Source organism: Oncorhynchus mykiss, chromosome 25, assembly GCF_013265735.2.
Source record: "Oncorhynchus mykiss isolate Arlee chromosome 25, USDA_OmykA_1.1, whole genome shotgun sequence".
Taxonomy (NCBI): Eukaryota; Metazoa; Chordata; class Actinopteri; order Salmoniformes; family Salmonidae; genus Oncorhynchus; species Oncorhynchus mykiss.
In genome coordinates, this window is record NC_048589.1 from 47,446,967 (window position 1) to 47,469,055 (window position 22,089).

The following is a 22,089-nucleotide window of genomic DNA, read 5'->3' on the forward strand; positions in this document are numbered from 1 at the left end:
GAAACAGATCAGGGCGTGAAACACTCCAAAGTTAGTTACTTTAAGGAGCAGTTCTGTCTCTTTGGGTCTAACCCCAAGAAGTTCTGGAAAACAGTTAAAGACCTGGAGAATAAACCCTCACAGCTGCCCATGTCCCTTAATGTTGATGATGTGGTTGTTACTGTCAAGTAGCACATGGCTGAGCTCTTTAATCACAACTTCATTAAGTCAGTATTCCTATTTGACTCAGCCATGTCTCCTTGCCCGTCCAACATTTCCTCATCTCCCACCCCATCTAATGCGACTATCCCCGATGCTCCTCCCTCTTTTTCCCCTGCCCCACTAAATTGTTTCTTCCTGCAGGCAGTCACTGAGTCTGAGGTGCTAAAGGTGCTCCTGAAACTTGACCCCAAAAAAACATCTGGGTCAGATCCTTGAGGGCCGCCGTGGTATCGGCTTGAGGGGGGAAATATACACGGCTGTGACAATAACCAATGAGAATTATCTTGGTAGATAATATGGTCGTGTTCTTTTCTTCTCAGGAAGGCCAAGTCTGAATATATTATGTCTGTTACCACTGATAACCTGAATGACCCTAGAATGTTTTAGAAGGCTATTAAGTCTATGTCTGGTAACAGTAATGTTAATGAATTACCGTCATGTGTTTTGAAGGACTCTGTTGCTGTATATGACAAAACTGAAATGCTGAATTGTTTCAATGAGCACTTTGTATCATCTGGTAGGCTGTTTGATTCAGTGTCCTCTGTCTCTGCACAACCCTGTGTGGATGAACCAGTGAGAGCTGGTCAAACTTTTAGCTTTTTGCCATTCTCAGTGCAGGTGGTACATAAAGCCCTGAAATCCTTAGATCAGAGAAAGCCTGCAGGTCCTGATCTTTTTGATCCCTGCTTTTTAAATCTGGCAGCTGATTTCATAGCTGAACCACTTACATATCTGTTCAATCTAACCCTGGAATGTAATGAAATTCCAAAGATCTGGAAATCAGCATTTGTCCTACCACTTTTAAAAGGGGGAGATCCAACTCTTTTAAATAATTATAGGCCAATCTCAAAGCTGTCACCCCTGGTGAAAATACTTGAAACCCTTATGAGTGAACAGCTAAAATAGTTTTTATTTACTAACTATATTTTATCAATGTACCAATCGGGTTTCAGGAAGAAGCATAGCACAATTTCAGCAGCCATGAAGGTTTTAAATGATATCACTGAAGCCCTTGACAAAAAACAGCAGTGTCTCACTTTTTATTGATCTCTCTAAGGCTTTTGATACAGTTGATCATGCTATACTAAGGCAGAGATTGTCGAGTGTAGGTCTTTCAGAGCATGCAGTTGCATGGTTTGCTAACCATCTGTCTGATAGAACTCAGTGCACTCAATTTGATGGGCTCATGTCTGTTAAATTGTCTGTCTTGTGCCCCAAGGCTCTGTACTTGGTCCTCTCTTATTCACTATTTATATAAATGATTAAGACAAAAATTTCAAAAATGCGCAACTTAATTTTTATGCTGATGATATTTACTGTTGTGCCTCATCTCTTACAAAAGCTTTCCAGAACTTGTGAACTGCTTTTTATACTGTTCAACATACCTTGTGTCAATTGAGCTTATCCTCAATACTGACAAAACTAAACTAATGGTGTCTTCTAAAGCAAGAAATAGACCTCTGAACCTTTCAGCTATTACTACCTGTCAGGGCAAGGAGATTGAGGTTGGAATAAATATCTTGGAATTTTAATTGATGACGGCCTCTCTTTCAAATTGAATATTCAGCAACTTACAAAATAATTGAAGCTGAAATTGGGATTTTATTTTAGGAATAAGGCCTGTTTTTCTTTTGAAGCCAGAAGGAGGCTAGTATCAGCTACATTTATGCCTTTACTAGACTATGGGGATATTTTATATATGAATGCTTCCGCTCAGTGTTTGAGATCAATTGACACTCTTTACCATGGCACTTTGAGATTTATTTTAAACTGCAAAACCGTTACGCATCACTGCACTTTGTATACCAGGGTTGGCTGGCCTTCTCTAGTCACTCGTAGGCTCAGTCACTGGTATACTTTTATTTACAAAGCCATTTTGGGTTTACTACCTTTTTATTTGGCCATTTTTATTGTTCAGAAATGTGGGTACTCTCTTCGTTCGCTGGACTTTATCCTGCTAACTGTTCCAAATGTCCGAACTGAATTTGGTAAAAGGGCTTTTATGTACTCTGCGCCATCGTTTTGGAACGCCTTAAAAAATACTTTTAAACTAGAAGAACTTGTCTCGATTGGTATTTTTAAATCATTGATGAATGATCTTGAGACTGATTCCCTGACCTGTCAATGTTTTTAATTTGCTGTTTTTGATTTTGTTATACTCTTGTGAATTCTATGGTTTTTACTAGATTACTTGTAGTTTTTCATGTTGTTTGTCTGTAATTTTTGTAATGACTTGGTGCTGCCTATCTTTGCAAGGACGCTCTTGATACAGATATTTTAAATCTCAATGAGCCCTTCCTGGTTAAATAAAGGTTAAATAAATAAATAAAAATACAATTTGATTGTGAGAATTATAGGTCAGGTGAACAAAAGGACTTGAGTTCCTGTATGTTGTTACGATTACACCATGAGTCATTAATCATGAGACATACACCTCCGCCCTTCTTCTTCCCAGAGAGATCACTCCCCCCTATCTGAGATGTCTACTGTAGCCGCCATCCTTAACATACAACACCTGTTCTGCCAGTCACATTCTGTTAAAGGTCCCCAAAGCACACACATCCCTGGGTCGCTCATCTTTTCACTTTGCTGCAGCTAGCGACTGGAACGAGCTGCAACAAACACTCAAAATTGACAGTTTTATCTCAATCTCTTCATCCAAAGACTTGTCTTGAAGTCCTGAAGTTACTGCCGTTTGAAGGTTATGAGATCTTGTACCACCATCTTACTATTTATTGTAAAATGTAAATGTAGGAGGTGTGTTATCTCAGGACCGAACCCCGAGATAGAAATGAGAAAATATTACTGTTGGTTATAAAAAATATTGTAGAAACAACTAATTGATTAAGTTTTGGGAACAGTACTGTGTGAATGTGAATGAGAGTTGTGTGAGTGTGGAAATAAGGGTTAATCTGAAGTTTGGATAATAAAATATAGGAATGTGTATAATAAACTGATTTAAATTTGGATAATAAGTTTCGATATGTAGCGTTATCTTGGGGTTCCGTTCATCACCGCCCATCATATAATATCACGGGGTGGTATTATTAAGTGCTAGATTTTATTTTAGAAAACAGCGGCAAATCTATCATTTCTGGAAGTCCAACGAATTGTTGAGGATACGTGTGGAGTATTATTCCCATAGGGCAGCGTCCGGGAAACTAAAGTTTTTGGCTTCCGCTGGGAGTGTATACATGAAATTGTTGGAAACGCACATGGAGTGGTTCATTAATATGAGTACCTAAGATTTCCTACGTTATATATTGATTGTTTTACGATATGAAAAAAATGAATGACAAATAACCATATGTGTGTATAATTGATAATCGCTAATTCATAGAAGAGGTAAACTATAGCAAAGCCATAAAGACACCAATAGAAGCGTATGTGCATTCTACCAATTCGGCTCAAATATGGAGAAAAAAAAATCTAATCATGGATAAAAATTGGCAGCAAAAAATCCAATCGAATAGTGAATTCAGGGATGCAATTGTGACTTGGCACAATGACATAAAAGAAAAATCCAGTGTATTGATTTCAACGTTCTATCAGCGTAATCGCACTAACCGTACAATTTGTGAAGTAATTTGAGTATGGACATTGTTAAATGGGGTACTTAGTAAATACGCTCCGGCTATTGCTGGTTGAATATGGCTGGTGTCAGTAAACGTTAGGGAAATAACGTAATTTGAATTATTGCCAGCAGCACAGTTAGTCAACAATGTTTTGAAGAACATGAAAACAAGCCTATCCAGCTCTGTTAGGTGAGTAGAATGGAGAGTGAAGAGGTGTTTCTTGTGTGTGTCTGGAAGTGACGTTAGCTAGCAAGCTAGCCAACTTTAGCCAGTTAGCTTGGGTGTGAGGCAAGGAAAGTATTATATTTTGTGAGGGTCAGAGAGTTGGATCAACCCTGCTCTTTAGCAGATTGGGGTTGAATAATCCCTGTGAGAATCAAGGACAGTCAATTTACAACTGCGACCTGGCCAAGATAAAGCAAAGCAGTTCGACACATACAACAACACAGAGTTACATGGAGTAAAACAAACATACAGTCAATAATACAGTAGAAAAATATCTATATAGATATATCTATATACGATGTGAGCAAATGAGGTTGAGATAAGAGAGGTAAAGGCAAAAAAGGCCATAGTGGCGAAGTTAATACAATATAGCAAGTAAAACACTGGAATGGTAGATTTGCAGTGGGAAGAATGTGCAGAGTAGAAATAAAAATAATGGGGTGCAAAGGACCAAATAAATAAATACAGTAGGGGAAGAGGTAGTTGTTTTGGCTAAATTATAGATGGGCTATGTACAGGTGCAGTAATCTGTGAGCTGCTCTAACAGCTGGTGCTTAAAGCTAGTGAGGGAGATCTGAGTCTCCAGTTTCAGTGATTTTTGCAGTTCGTTCCAGTCATTGGCAGCAGAGAACTGGAAGGAAAGGCGGCCAAAGGAAGAATTGGCTTTGGGGGTGACCAGTGAAATATACCTGCTGGAGCGCGTGCTACGGGTGGGTGCTGCTATGGTGACCAGTGAGCTAAGGCGGGGCTCTACCTAGCAAAGACTTGTAGATAACCTGGAGCCAGTGGGTTTGGCGACGAGTATGACGCGAGGGGAAGCCAACAAGAGTGTACAGGTCGCAGTGGTGGGTAGTATATGGGGCTGACAAAACGTATATGGGGTGACAAAACGGATGACACTGTGATAGAATGCATCCAATTTGTTGAGTAGAGTCTTGGAGGCTATTTTATAAATGACATCGCCAAAGTCAAGGCTCGGTAGGATGGTCAGTTTTACGAGGGTATGTTTGGCAGCATGAGTGAAGGATGCTTTGTTGCGAAATAGGAAGCCGATTCTAGATTTAATTTTGGATTGGAGATGCTTAATGTGAGTCTGGAAGGAGAGTTTACAGTCTAACCAGACACCGAGGTATTTGTAGTTGTCCACATATTCTAAGTCAGAACCATCCAGAGTAGTGATGCTGAACGGGCGGGCAGGTGCGGGCAGCGATCGGTTTAAGAGCATGCATTTCATTTTACTTGTATTTAAGAGCGGTTGGAGGCCACGGAAGGAGAGTTGTATGGCATTGAAGCTTGTCTGGAGGTTAGTTAACACAGTCCAAAGAAGGGCCAGAAGTATACAGAATGGTGTCGTCTGCGTAGAGGTGGATCAGAGAATCACAAGCAGCAAGAGCGATATCATTGATGTATACAGAGAAGAGAGTCGGCCCGAGAATTGAACCCTGTAGCACCCCCATAGAGACTGCCAGAGGTTAGGGGTTAGGGTCAGTGATTTTGTTTTTTTTATTTTTATTTCACCTTTATTTAACCAGGTAGGCTAGTTGAGAACAAGTTCTCATTTGCAACTGCGACCTGGCCAAGATAAAGCATAGCAGTTTGACACATACAACAACACAGAGTTACACATGGAATGAACAAAACATACAGTCAATAATACAGTAGAAAAAAAAAGAAAACAAAGTCTATATACAGTGAGTGCAAATAAGGTCAAATAAGGGAGTTAAGGCAATGAATAGGCAATGGTGGCGAAGTAATTACAAAATGGCAATTAAACACTGGAATGGCAGATGTGCAAAAGATGGATGTGCAAGTAGAGATACTGTGGTGCAAAAGGAGCTAAATAAATAAATACAGTATGGGAATGAGGTTGATAGATGGGCTGTATACAGATGGGCTATGAACAGTGATGCAGTGATCTGTGAGCTGCTCTGACAGCTGGTTCTTAAAGCTAGTGAGGGAGATGGGGAATCTCCAGCTTCAGTGATTTTTGCAGTTCGTTCCAGTCAGTGGCAGCAGAGAACTGGAAGGGTTAGTGTTAAGGGTTAGGGTTAAGGGTTAGGGGTTATGGTTTAGGGGGTTAGGTGTTAGGGTTAGGGTTCGGTTTCTAGTTTTGAGTCGGTTGATCCACTTCCATCTCTGACACGGGGAAGCCGGAGGGGGGGAAGGGGAATGGGTGCACTCCACAGCATTGACGAGCGGGCCAAGGGGGTCTGGGCACACCCGGCCAAAGTTGTAGAACCCATGGTTGCCCACTTGTAGAAACGCCCTGGTTGGGCTTAAAACCGTCCGTCCGTAGGGTTAAGGGATGGTTAACGTTAGGGTTGAGGTTGGAGATGGTTAAGGTTAGGGTTAGAATGGTTAAGGTTAGGGTTAAGGTTAGGGTTAGAGTGGTGTCATGACGTTGGCCTGGGGGATAGGTTTATGACATCCATAAATACCTCTTCCCCCCTTTTCCCCTCTCTAACCTACTGAGGTTACATTTAAAAAAAACCTTGGTTAACATAGAGATTCTGGGAACATCAGAATGTGGGGGGAAATTAACTATATTCTGGTAATCCGAACAATTGAACATATGCGGTGGTACTTAATGAATATGATGTCAGTTCGGTTGTCATCTGAGACATTCTCATCAATGATAAGATGACATAAACTCTACAGTGGAAAGTCTACACATCAGAGTTATCGGATTCACATGGAATTGTTGTTCAATTTAAATGTTTGAATATGAAATTATTTGTGATGGGATGAAATGTGATTTTAGCTTCTAAAATGTGTGATGTGGGTTTTCATAAGTTAGGGCTGCTCACTCAGTGGCCTGCCTCTGTGAAGGGAAATGGGATATAAAACTTTTCAAACACGCCCTCTTCTCCCTTCCTATATAAGCCCTTGACGACAACATAACTTCCTGTTCCGAGGATATGAGGGCAACGGTCCTATGTCAGAATGGTTCAGAACGAAGCCAACATCAGCATGAGCTTTGGTTGCGAATGGTATGAACTTTGAACTCTTATTCACTTCAGAAGTGATACCTCCTAGCTGTTGAGTTAGCGACTGCAGCTGCAAACGCATGTTAGGAAAGAACAGACAGAGTATCCCGTCTATCACACAACGACGTTACTACAACGTATACAATTGACAACCAGAGACATTCGTCAAAGGACAGAGGACTCGGTTTGGCAACCCGGCCTTCCATCTACCACCAACCTACTGAAGCGCAGCTCAGAGTAAATATTTATTGCATTTCCCTTTTCCAAATGGGCGGTAATTTAGAATGCAAAAGATACTGTATTTGCGATAGCACAGCTTCGCCTTTGTTCCTGTCTTCCTGCTCTTTCACTCAACCCAGCCCCTTTTCCTTTGTGTAACAGGCCGTCATATCTGTTCCGCCCGCTAGGGACGTTTTCCTTTATGACCTAATTTGTAATCAAGTTATGATTAATTGTGTGTATGTGAATAATGTGTGATTAGTGTTGTAACTTTAATGTGTTACAGAGTTAATGTTTAAGTTAATTCATTGAGCTGTATCTAAAGATATTTCTTTAGATTTATTTACATATGTAATTGAATTGGTTTGTATTGAATTACGCTTTTTGACTGCAAGTTCCAGAATGCCTTGCGACAGGAATGAGAGAGATAACGCGCCAATTATGTGCAGGTGCAAAGTGATTAAGCTGACTTTCCGCTTGCATCTTGTCTGCATTGCTCTGTAGAATCTAAAGTTGTTAAATGTAACGTGAACAAGTATTATTACTAAAATAACCTTTCATATCAAACCCGACGTCCCGAGTCATTACTTTGAAGTTAGTTAATCTAAAAATGAGTTAGGTATTTAGTAAATAAATAATTAAACCCAATTTTGTATTGCTGATTCAAATTGTTAGCCAGGGTTCTTGCAGATAAAATAATTCACAACTTTCAGATGAGACTGAAGTAAGATGAAGATTAATGTTGACTGCTATGGATGTAAAATATTACTAGGTCTTTAAGAGTTTACTCGGAAGATAACAGCTCAATAAATATTGTTTTGTGGTGCCCGACTCTCTAGATAATTACATTTAATTACATTTACATGATTAGCTCAATCAGGTGATATTAATTACAGAGAAATTATTTTATAGAATAGCAAGTCATATCACATAATCCAGCATAGCCAAAGACACGACAGTCTGTTTGCCACAAGGTCTGTTTGCCAATGGAAGTGGGAAGCATAGTTCATCCTAGGAGTTACTCCCCATCTGATCCTTCTTTTTATCTCCATGTTGTCTATGTATTTACTCCGTGTCCGTCTGTCTGAAGTCCTGGATGTTTTCAATCATAAGTAAAATTAAGAGTTATTCCCTTCCAGGATCCTAGCTCCCAATTATCCCATGTCTAGTCAAATCCAGCTGGTCTGTTTGGCTATACTCGTCGTAGGATCAGGCAAAAGCCCTCGAGTTGCGTTCCTTATGCAGGTCCGGCCCTCAGTTGGTTGCCATGTGTCCCTGTCGAGTGGTTAGTCATTGAACTTCCTTTGTAATCCAGTGGTTCGGGTGGCAGTGACCCATGGGGCTACTCCCTTCCAGGATCGTAGCGTTCCAGTGATATGTCATCCCTAGACAGTGAATTTTTTCGTAGTCAAAAGGTCAAAAAGTGGGTTAGGGTTAGGTTCGGTTGTCCAGGCTGAGTACGGCGGGTACGGCAGTGAAAAGTTGCTCTGTGGAATCCAATGCTCCGCCAGACATCATCTGAGCACCCCAGGGATCTCCCGGCCCAGGGATAATTTCAGCGGCACCGCCTGCCTCCCAAAGCACCTTTTTACTTTATTTAAGAAAACTTCCATCACACTCGGAGAAAACACGCGCTACTGGACATACTACCAATCCAATTCTAAACTGGGTAGGTAGTCGTCCAGCGCGGTACGTGAGTCTTCATTGGACAGGGCAGAGATGTTGGCCGATTGGTCTGCACAACGGGACCCGGAGAGGTCCCAAAGGAGACCGGTCTTTCCACCTTAACCGGCCGTCTTATTCAGGGCAAGGAAGGGCCTAGTTTGCTTAGGACACAATCGCTGCGGGGGAGTCCCCTGGGTCGGAGTTCCCAGAGTAGTTGTAGAAAAAATATTTCTCGTCCGTTGGGGGTGTAGGTGGGTGTATAAAGAAATGTATACAAAAAATATTTTTTTGGAAGATGGTAGGTTGGTGAGAGGATATTTTTTTGGTTAATTTTATATTATCCTATGATCCAAGGGTTCATGGTCATAGTAACCCCAAGAGGATCATTTTTGTTTTGTTGTTAAAAACGTACTATGTATTATGACAGAACAGCTAGATCTACTGTCTCTATTATATTATGACAGACCAGCTAGATATACTATCTCTATTATATTTTGACAGACCAGCTAGATCTACTGATTCTATTGTATTGTGACATACCAGCTAGATTGATTGTCTCTATTGTATTATGACAGAACAGCTAGATCTACTGTCTCTATTATATTATGACAGACCAGCTCGATCTACTGTCTCTATTATATTATTACAGACTAGCTAGAACTACTGTCTCTGTTCTTTTATGACAGACCAGCTAGATCTACTGTCTCTATTATATTATGACAGACCAGCTATATCTACTGCCTCTATTGTATTATGACAGACCAGCTAGATCTACTGTCTCTATGTCTCTATTATATTATGACAGACCAGCTAGAACTACTGTCTCTATTATATTATGACAGAACAGCTAGATCTGCTGTCTCTATTATATTATGGCAGACCAGCTCGATCTACTGTCTCTATTATATTATGAACAGACCAGCTAGATCTACTGTCTCTATGTCTCTATTATATTATGACAGACCAGCTAGAACTACTGTCTCTATTATATTATGACAGAACAGCTAGATCTGCTGTCTCTATTATATTATGGCAGACCAGCTCGATCTACTGCCTTTATTGTATTATGACAGACCAGCTAGATCTACTGTCTCTATGTCTCTATTATATTATGACAGACCAGCTAGAACTACTGTCTCTATTATATTATGACAGAACAGCTAGATATACTATCTCTATTATATTTTGACAGACCAGCTAGATCTACTGATTCTATTGTATTATGACATACCAGCTAGATCGATTGTCTCTATTATATTATGGCAGACCAGCTTGATCTACTGTCTCTATTATATTATGACAGACCAGCTAGATCTACTGTCTCTATTATAACATGACAGACCAGCTAGATCTACTGTCTCTATGTCTCTATTATATTATGACATACCAGCTAGATCTACTGTCTCTATTATATTATGACAGACCTGCTAGATCTACTGTCTCTATTATATTATGACAGACCAGCTAGATCGATTGTCTCTATTGTATTATGACAGAACAGCTAGATCTACTGTCTCTATTATATTATGACAGACCAGCTAGATCTACCGTCTCTATTATAATATGACAGACCAGCTAGATCTACTGTCTCTGTCTCTATTATATTATGACAGACCAACTAGATATACTATCTCTATTATATTTTGACAGACCAGCTAGATCTACTGATTCTATTGTATTATGACAAAGCAGCTAGATCGATTGTCTCTATTGTATTACGACAGAACAGCTAGATCTACTGTCTCTATTATATTATGACAGACCAGCTAGATCTGCTGTCTCTATTATGTTATGGCAGACCAGCTCGATCTACTGTCTCTATTATATTATTACAGACTAGCTAGAACTACTGTCTCTGTTCTTTTATGACAGACTAGCTAGATCTACTGTCTCTATTATATTATGACAGACCAGCTAGATCTACTGCCTCTATTGTATTATGACAGACCAGCTAGATCTACTGTCTCTATGTCTCTATTATATTATGACAGACCAGCTAGAACTACTGTCTCTATTATATTATGACAGAACAGCTAGATCTGCTGTCTCTATTATATTATGGCAGACCAGCTCGATCTACTGTCTCTATTATATTATGACAGACCAGCTAGATCTACTGTCTCTATTATAATATGACAGAACAGCTAGATCTGCTGTCTCTATTATATTATGGCAGACCAGCTCGATCTACTGTCTCTATTATATTATGACAGACCAGCTAGATCTACTGTCTCTATTATAATATGACAGACGAGCTAGATCTACTGTCTCTATGTCTCTATTATATTATGACAGACCAGCTAGATCTGCTGTCTCTATTATATTATGACAGACCAGCTCGATCTACTGTCTCTATTATATTATTACAGACTAGCTAGAACTACTGTCTCTGTTCTTTTATGACAGACCAGCTAGATCTACTGTCTCTATTATATTATGACAGACCAGCTATATCTACTGCCTCTATTGTATTATGACAGACCAGCTAGATCTACTGTCTCTATGTCTCTATTATATTATGACAGACCAGCTAGAACTACTGTCTCTATTATATTATGACAGAACAGCTAGATCTGCTGTCTCTATTATATTATGGCAGACCAGCTCGATCTACTGTCTCTATTATATTATGAACAGACCAGCTAGATCTACTGTCTCTATGTCTCTATTATATTATGACAGACCAGCTAGAACTACTGTCTCTATTATATTATGACAGAACAGCTAGATCTGCTGTCTCTATTATATTATGGCAGACCAGCTCGATCTACTGCCTTTATTGTATTATGACAGACCAGCTAGATCTACTGTCTCTATGTCTCTATTATATTATGACAGACCAGCTAGAACTACTGTCTCTATTATATTATGACAGAACAGCTAGATATACTATCTCTATTATATTTTGACAGACCAGCTAGATCTACTGATTCTATTGTATTATGACATACCAGCTAGATCGATTGTCTCTATTATATTATGGCAGACCAGCTTGATCTACTGTCTCTATTATATTATGACAGACCAGCTAGATCTACTGTCTCTATTATAATATGACAGACCAGCTAGATCTACTGTCTCTATGTCTCTATTATATTATGACATACCAGCTAGATCTACTGTCTCTATTATATTATGACAGACCTGCTAGATCTACTGTCTCTATTATATTATGACAGACCAGCTAGATCGATTGTCTCTATTGTATTATGACAGAACAGCTAGATCTACTGTCTCTATTATATTATGACAGACCAGCTAGATCTACCGTCTCTATTATAATATGACAGACCAGCTAGATCTACTGTCTCTGTCTCTATTATATTATGACAGACCAACTAGATATACTATCTCTATTATATTTTGACAGACCAGCTAGATCTACTGATTCTATTGTATTATGACAAAGCAGCTAGATCGATTGTCTCTATTGTATTACGACAGAACAGCTAGATCTACTGTCTCTATTATATTATGACAGACCAGCTAGATCTGCTGTCTCTATTATGTTATGGCAGACCAGCTCGATCTACTGTCTCTATTATATTATTACAGACTAGCTAGAACTACTGTCTCTGTTCTTTTATGACAGACTAGCTAGATCTACTGTCTCTATTATATTATGACAGACCAGCTAGATCTACTGCCTCTATTGTATTATGACAGACCAGCTAGATCTACTGTCTCTATGTCTCTATTATATTATGACAGACCAGCTAGAACTACTGTCTCTATTATATTATGACAGAACAGCTAGATCTGCTGTCTCTATTATATTATGGCAGACCAGCTCGATCTACTGTCTCTATTATATTATGACAGACCAGCTAGATCTACTGTCTCTATTATAATATGACAGAACAGCTAGATCTGCTGTCTCTATTATATTATGGCAGACCAGCTCGATCTACTGTCTCTATTATATTATGACAGACCAGCTAGATCTACTGTCTCTATTATAATATGACAGACGAGCTAGATCTACTGTCTCTATGTCTCTATTATATTATGACAAACCAGCTAGATCTACTGTCTCTATTATATTATGACAGACCAGCTAGATCTACTGTCTCTATTATATTATGACAGACCAGCTAGATTGATTGTCTCTATTGTATTATGACAGAACAGCTAGATCTACTGTCTCTATTATATTATGACAGACCAGCTAGATCTACCTTCTCTATTATAATATGCCAGACCAGTTAGATCTACTGTCTCTGTCTCTATTATATTATGACAGACCAACTAGATATACTATCTCTATTATATTTTGACAGACCAGCTAGATCTACTGATTCTATTGTATTATGACATACCAGCTAGATCGATTGTCTCTATTGTATTACGACAGAACAGCTAGATCTACTGTCTCTATTATGACAGACCAGCTAGATCTACTGCCTGTATTGTATTATGACAGACCAGCTAGATCTACTGTCTCTATGTCTCTATTATATTATGACAGACCAGCTAGAACTACTGTCTCTATTATATTATGACAGAACAGCTAGATCTGCTGTCTCTATTATATTATGACAGACCAGCTAGATCTGCTGTCTCTATTATGTTATGGCAGACCAGCTCGATCTACTGTCTCTATTATATTATTACAGACTAGCTAGAACTACTGTCTCTGTTCTTTTATGACAGACTAGCTAGATCTACTGTCTCTATTATATTATGACAGACCAGCTAGATCTACTGCCTCTATTGTATTATGACAGACCAGCTAGATCTACTGTCTCTATGTCTCTATTATATTATGACAGACCAGCTAGAACTACTGTCTCTATTATATTATGACAGAACAGCTAGATCTGCTGTCTCTATTATATTATGGCAGACCAGCTCGATCTACTGTCTCTATTATATTATGACAGACCAGCTAGATCTACTGTCTCTATTATAATATGACAGACCAGCTAGATCTACTGTCTCTATGTCTCTATTATATTATGACAGACCAGCTAGATCTACTGTCTCTATTATATTATGACAGACCAGCTAGATCTACTGTCTCTATTATATTATGACAGACCAGCTAGATTGATTGTCTCTATTGTATTATGACAGAACAGCTAGATCTACTGTCTCTATTATATTATGACAGACCAGCTAGATCTACCTTCTCTATTATAATATGACAGACCAGCTAGATCTACTGTCTCTGTCTCTATTATATTATGACAGACCAACTAGATATACTATCTCTATTATATTTTGACAGACCAGCTAGATCTACTGATTCTATTGTATTATGACAGACCAGCTAGATCTACTGCCTGTATTGTATTATGACAGACCAGCTAGATCTACTGTCTCTATGTCTCTATTATATTATGACAGACCAGCTAGAACTACTGTCTCTATTATATTATGACAGAACAGCTAGATCTGCTGTCTCTATTATGTTATTGCAGACCAGCTCGATCTACTGTCTCTATTATATTATTACAGACTAGCTAGAACTACTGTCTCTGTTCTTTTATGAAAGACCAGCTAGAACTACTGTCTCTATTATATTATGACAGACCAGCTAGATCTTCTTCCTCTATTGTATTATGACAGACCAGCTAGATCTACAGTCTCTATGTCTCTATTATATTATGACAGACCAGCTAGATCTACTGTCTCTATTATATTATGGCAGACCAGCTCGATCTACTGTCTCTATTATATTATTACAGACTAGCTAGAACTACTGTCTCTGTTCTTTTATGAAAGACCAGCTAGAACTACTGTCTCTATTATATTATGACAGACCAGCTAGATCTACTGCCTCTATTGTATTATGACAGACCAGCTAGATCTACTGTCTCTATGTCTCTATTATATTATGACAGACCAGCTAGATCTACTGTCTCTATTATATTATGGCAGACCAGCTCGATCTACTGTCTCTATTATATTATGACAGACCAGCTAGATTGATTGTCTCTATTGTATTATGACAGAACAGCTAGATCTGCTGTCTCTATTATATTATGGCAGACCAGCTCGATCTACTGTCTCTATTATAATATGACAGACCAGCTAGATCTACTGTCTCTATGTCTCTATTATATTATGACAGACCAGCTAGATCTACTGTCTCTATTATATTATGACAGACCAGCTAGATCTACTGTCTCTATTATATTATGACAGACCAGCTAGATTGATTGTCTCTATTGTATTATGACAGAACAGCTAGATCTACTGTCTCTATTATATTATGACAGACCAGCTAGATCTACCTTCTCTATTATAATATGCCAGACCAGCTAGATCTACTGTCTCTGTCTCTATTATATTATGACAGACCAACTAGATATACTATCTCTATTATATTTTGACAGACCAGCTAGATCTACTGTCTCTAAGTCTCTATTATATTATGACAGACCAGCTAGAACTACTGTCTCTATTATATTATGACAGACCAGCTAGATCGATTGTCTCTATTGTATTACGACAGAACAGCTAGATCTACTGTCTCTATTATGACAGAACAGCTAGATCTACTGCCTCTATTGTATTATGACAGACCAGCTAGATCTACTGTCTCTATGTCTCTATTATATTATGACAGACCAGCTAGAACTACTGTCTCTATTATATTATGGCAGACCAGCTCGATCTACTGTCTCTATTATATTATGACAGACCAGCTAGATCTACTGTCTCTATTATAATATGACAGACCAGCTAGATCTACTGTCTCTATGTCTCTATTATATTATGACAGACCAGCTAGATCTACCTTCTCTATTATAATATGACAGACCAGCTAGATCTACTGTCTCTGTCTCTATTATATTATGACAGACCAACTAGATATACTATCTCTATTATATTTTGACAGACCAGCTAGATCTACTGATTCTATTGTATTATGACATACCAGCTAGATCGATTGTCTCTATTGTATTACGACAGAACAGCTAGATCTACTGTCTCTATTATATTATGACAGACCAGCTAGATCTACTGCCTCTATTGTATTATGACAGACCAGCTAGATCTACTGTCTCTATTATATTATGACAGACCAGCTAGATCGATTGTCTCTATTGTATTATGACAGAACAGCTAGATCTACTGTCTCTATTATATTATGACAGACCAGCTAGATCTACCTTCTCTATTATAATATGACAGACCAGCTAGATCTACTGTCTATGTCTCTATTATATTATGACAGACCAACTAGATATACTATCTCTATTATATTTTGACAGACCAGCTAGAGCTACTGATTCTATTGTATTATGACAGAACAGCTAGATCTACTGTCTCTATTATGACAGACCAGCTAGATCTACTGCCTCTATTGTATTATGACAGACCAGCTAGATCTACTGTCTCTATGTCTCTGTTATATTATGACAGACAAGCTAGAACTACTGTCTCTATTATATTATGACAGAACAGCTAGATCTGCTGTCTCTATTATGTTATGGCAGACCAGCTCGATCTACTGTCTCTATTATATTATTACAGACTAGCTAGAACTACTGTCTCTGTTCTTTTATGACAGACCAGCTAGAACTACTGTCTCTATTATATTATGACAGACCAGCTAGATCTACTGCCTCTATTGTATTATGACAGACCAGCTAGATCTACTGTCTCTATGTCTCTATTATATTATGACAGACCAGCTAGAACTACTGTCTCTATTATATTATGACAGAACAGCTAGATCTGCTGTCTCTATTATATTATGGCAGACCAGCTCGATCTACTGTCTCTATTATATTATGACAGACCAGCTAGATCTACTGTCTCTATTATAATATGACAGACGAGCTAGATCTACTGTCTCTATGTCTCTATTATATTATGACAGACCAGCTAGATCTACTGTCTCTATTATATTATGACAGACCAGCTAGATCTACTGTCTCTATTATATTATGACAGACCAGCTAGATCTACTGTCTCTATTATATTATGACAGACCAGCTAGATCTACCTTCTCTATTATAATATGACAGACCAGCTAGATCTACTGTCTCTGTCTCTATTATATTATGACAGACCAACTAGATATACTATCTCTATCATATTTTGACAGACCAGCTAGATCTATTGTCTCTAAGTCTCTATTATATTATGACAGACCAGCTAGAACTACTGTCTCTATTATATTATGACAGACCAGCTAGATCGATTGTCTCTACTGTATTACGACAGAACAGCTAGATCTACTGTCTCTATTATGACAGACCAGCTAGATCTACTGCCTCTATTGTATTATGACAGACCAGCTAGATCTACTGTCTCTATGTCTCTATTATATTATGACAGACCAGCTAGAACTACTGTCTCTATTATATTATGGCAGACCAGCTCGATCTACTGTCTCTATTATATTATGACAGACCAGCTAGATCTACTGTCTCTATTATAATATGACAGACCAGCTAGATCTACTGTCTCTATGTCTCTATTATATTATGACAGACCAGCTAGATCTACCTTCTCTATTATAATATGACAGACCAGCTAGATCTACTGTCTCTGTCTCTATTATATTATGACAGACCAACTAGATATACTATCTCTATTATATTGTGACAGACCAGCTAGATCTACTGATTCTATTGTATTATGACATACCAGCTAGATCGATTGTCTCTATTGTATTACGACAGAACAGCTAGATCTACTGTCTCTATTATATTATGACAGACCAGCTAGATCTACTGCCTCTATTGTATTATGACAGACCAGCTAGATCTACTGTCTCTATGTCTCTATTATATTATGACAGACCAGCTAGATCTACTGTCTCTATTATATTATGACAGACCAGCTAGATCTACTGTCTCTATTATATTATGACAGACCAGCTAGATCTACTGTCTCTATTATATTATGACAGACCAGCTAGATCTACCTTCTCTATTATAATATGACAGACCAGCTAGATCTACTGTCTCTGTCTCTATTATATTATGACAGACCAACTAGATATACTATCTCTATCATATTTTGACAGACCAGCTAGATCTATTGTCTCTAAGTCTCTATTATATTATGACAGACCAGCTAGAACTACTGTCTCTATTATATTATGACAGACCAGCTAGATCGATTGTCTCTACTGTATTACGACAGAACAGCTAGATCTACTGTCTCTATTATGACAGACCAGCTAGATCTACTGCCTCTATTGTATTATGACAGACCAGCTAGATCTACTGTCTCTATGTCTCTATTATATTATGACAGACCAGCTAGAACTACTGTCTCTATTATATTATGGCAGACCAGCTCGATCTACTGTCTCTATTATATTATGACAGACCAGCTAGATCTACTGTCTCTATTATAATATGACAGACCAGCTAGATCTACTGTCTCTATGTCTCTATTATATTATGACAGACCAGCTAGATCTACCTTCTCTATTATAATATGACAGACCAGCTAGATCTACTGTCTCTGTCTCTATTATATTATGACAGACCAACTAGATATACTATCTCTATTATATTGTGACAGACCAGCTAGATCTACTGATTCTATTGTATTATGACATACCAGCTAGATCGATTGTCTCTATTGTATTACGACAGAACAGCTAGATCTACTGTCTCTATTATATTATGACAGACCAGCTAGATCTACTGCCTCTATTGTATTATGACAGACCAGCTAGATCTACTGTCTCTATTATATTATGACAGACCAGCTAGATCTATTGTCTCTATTGTATTATGACAGAACAGCTAGATCTACTGTCTCTATTATATTATGACAGACCAGCTAGATCTACCTTCTCTATTATAATATGACAGACCAGCTAGATCTACTGTCTATGTCTCTATTATATTATGACAGACCAACTAGATATACTATCTCTATTATATTTTGACAGACCAGCTAGATCTACTGATTCTATTGTATTATGACATACCAGCTAGAGCGATTGTCTCTATTGTATTACGACAGAACAGCTAGATCTACTGTCTCTATTATGACAGACCAGCTAGATCTACTGCCTCTATTGTATTATGACAGACCAGCTAGATCTACTGTCTCTATGTCTCTGTTATATTATGACAGACAAGCTAGAACTACTGTCTCTATTATATTATGACAGAACAGCTAGATCTGCTGTCTCTATTATGTTATGGCAGACCAGCTCGATCTACTGTCTCTATTATATTATTACAGACTAGCTAGAACTACTGTCTCTGTTCTTTTATGACAGACCAACTAGAACTACTGTCTCTATTATATTATGACAGACCAGCTAGATCTACTGCCTCTATTGTATTATGACAGACCAGCTAGATCTACTGTCTCTATGTCTCTATTATATTATGACAGACCAGCTAGAACTACTGTCTCTATTATATTATGACAGAACAGCTAGATCTGCTGTCTCTATTATATTATGGCAGACCAGCTCGATCTACTGTCTCTATTATATTATGACAGACCAGCTAGATCTACTGTCTCTATTATAATATGACAGATGAGCTAGATCTACTGTCTCTATGTCTCTATTATATTATGACAGACCAGCTAGATCTACTGTCTCTATTATATTATGACAGACCAGCTAGATCTACTGTCTCTATTACATTATGACAGACCAGCTAGATTGATTGTCTCTATTGTATTATGACAGACCAGCTAGATCTACCTTCTCTATTATAATATGACAGACCAGCTAGATCTACTGTCTATGTCTCTATTATATTATGACAGACCAACTAGATATACTATCTCTATTATATTTTGACAGACCAGCTAGATCTACTGATTCAATTGTATTAAGACATACCAGCTAGATCGATTGTCTCTATTGTATTACGACAGAACAGCTAGATCTACTGTCTCTATTATGACAGACCAGCTAGATCTACTGCCTCTATTGTATTATGACAGACCAGCTAGATCTACTGTCTCTATGTCTCTGTTATATTATGAATGACAAGCTAGAACTACTGTCTCTATTATATTATGACAGAACAGCTAGATCTGCTGTCTCTATTATGTTATGGCAGACCAGCTCGATCTCCTGTCTCTATTATATTATTACAGACTAGCTAGAACTACTGTCTCTGTTCTTTTATGACAGACCAGCTAGAACTACTGTCTCTATTATATTATGACAGACCAGCTAGATCTACTGCCTCTATTGTATTATGACAGACCAGCTAGATCTACTGTCTCTATGTCTCTATTATATTATGACAGACCAGCTAGAACTACTGTCTCTATTATATTATGACAGAACAGCTAGATCTGCAGTCTCTATTATATTATGGCAGACCAGCTCGATCTACTGTCTCTATTATATTATGACAGACCAGCTAGATCTACTGTCTCTATTATAATATGACAGACGAGCTAGATCTACTGTCTCTATGTCTCTATTATATTATGACAGACCAGCTAGATCTACTGTCTCTATTATATTATGACAGACCAGCTAGATCTACTGTCTCTATTACATTATGACAGACCAGCTAGATTGATTGTCTCTATTGTATTATGACAGAACAGCTAGATCTACTGTCTCTATTATATTATGACAGACCAGCTAGATCTACCTTCTCTGTTATAATATGACAGACCAGCTAGATCTACTGTCTCTGTCTCTATTATATTATGACAGACCAACTAGATATACTATCTCAATTATATTTTGACAGACCAGCAAGATCTACCTATTCTATTGTATTATGACATACCAGCTAGATCGATTGTCTCTATTGTATTACGACAGAACAGCTAGATCTACTGTCTCTATTATATTATGACAGACCAGCTAGATCTACTGCCTCTATTGTATTATGACAGACCAGCTAGATCTACTGACTCTATGTCTCTATTATATTATGACAGACCAGCTAGAACTACTGTCTCTATTATATTATGACAGAACAGCTAGATCTGCTGTCTCTATTATGTTATGGCAGACCAGCTCAATCTACTGTCTCTATTATATTATTACAGACTAGCTAGAACTACTGTCTCTGTTCTTTTATGACAGACCAGCTAGATCTACTGTCGCTATTATATTATGACAGACCAGCTAGATCTACTTCCTCTATTGTATTATGACAGACCAGCTAGATCTACTGTCTCTATGTCTCTATTATATTATGACAGACCAGCTAGAACTACTGTCTCTATTATATTATGACAGAACAGCTAGATCTACTGTCTCTATTATATTATGACAGACCAGCTAGATCTACTTCCTCTATTGTATTATTACAGACCAGCTAGATCTACTGTCTCTATGTCTCTATTATATTATGACAGACCAGCTCGATCTACTGTCTCTATTATATTATGACAGACCAGCTAGATCTACTGTCTCTATTATAATATGACAGACCAGCTAGATCTACTGTCTCTATGTCTCTATTATATTATGACAGACCAGCTAGATCTACTGTCTCTATTATATTATGACAGACCAGCTAGATCTACTGTCTCTATTATATTATGACAGACCAGCTAGATTGATTGTCTCTATTGCATTATGACAGAACAGCTAGATCTACTGTCTCTATTATATTATGACAGACCAGCTAGATCTACCTTCTCTATTATAATATGACAGACCAGCTAGATCTACTGTCTCTGTCTCTATTATATTATGACAGACCAACTAGATATACTATCTCTATTATATTTTGACAGACCAGCTAGATCTTCTGATTCTATTGTATTATGACATACCAGCTAGATCGATTGTCTCTATTGTATTACGACAGAACAGCTAGATCTACTGTCTCTATTATATTATGACAGACCAGCTAGATCTACTGCCTCTATTGTATTATGACAGACCAGCTAGATCTACTGTCTCTATGTCTCTATTATATTATGACAAACCAGCTAGAACTACTGTCTCTATTATATTATGACAGAACAGCTAGATCTGCTGTCTCTATTATGTTATGGCAGACCAGCTCGATCTACTGTCTCTATTATATTATTACAGACTAGCTAGAACTACTGTCTCTGTTCTTTTATGACAGACCAGCTAGATCTACTGTCTCTATTATATTATGACAGACCAGCTAGATCTACTGCCTCTATTGTATTATGACAGACCAGCTAGATCTACTGTCTCTATGTCTCTATTATATTATGACAGACCAGCTAGAACTTCTGTCTCTATTATATTATGACAGAACAGCTAGATCTGCTGTCTCTATTATATTATGGCAGACCAGCTCGATCTACTGCCTCTA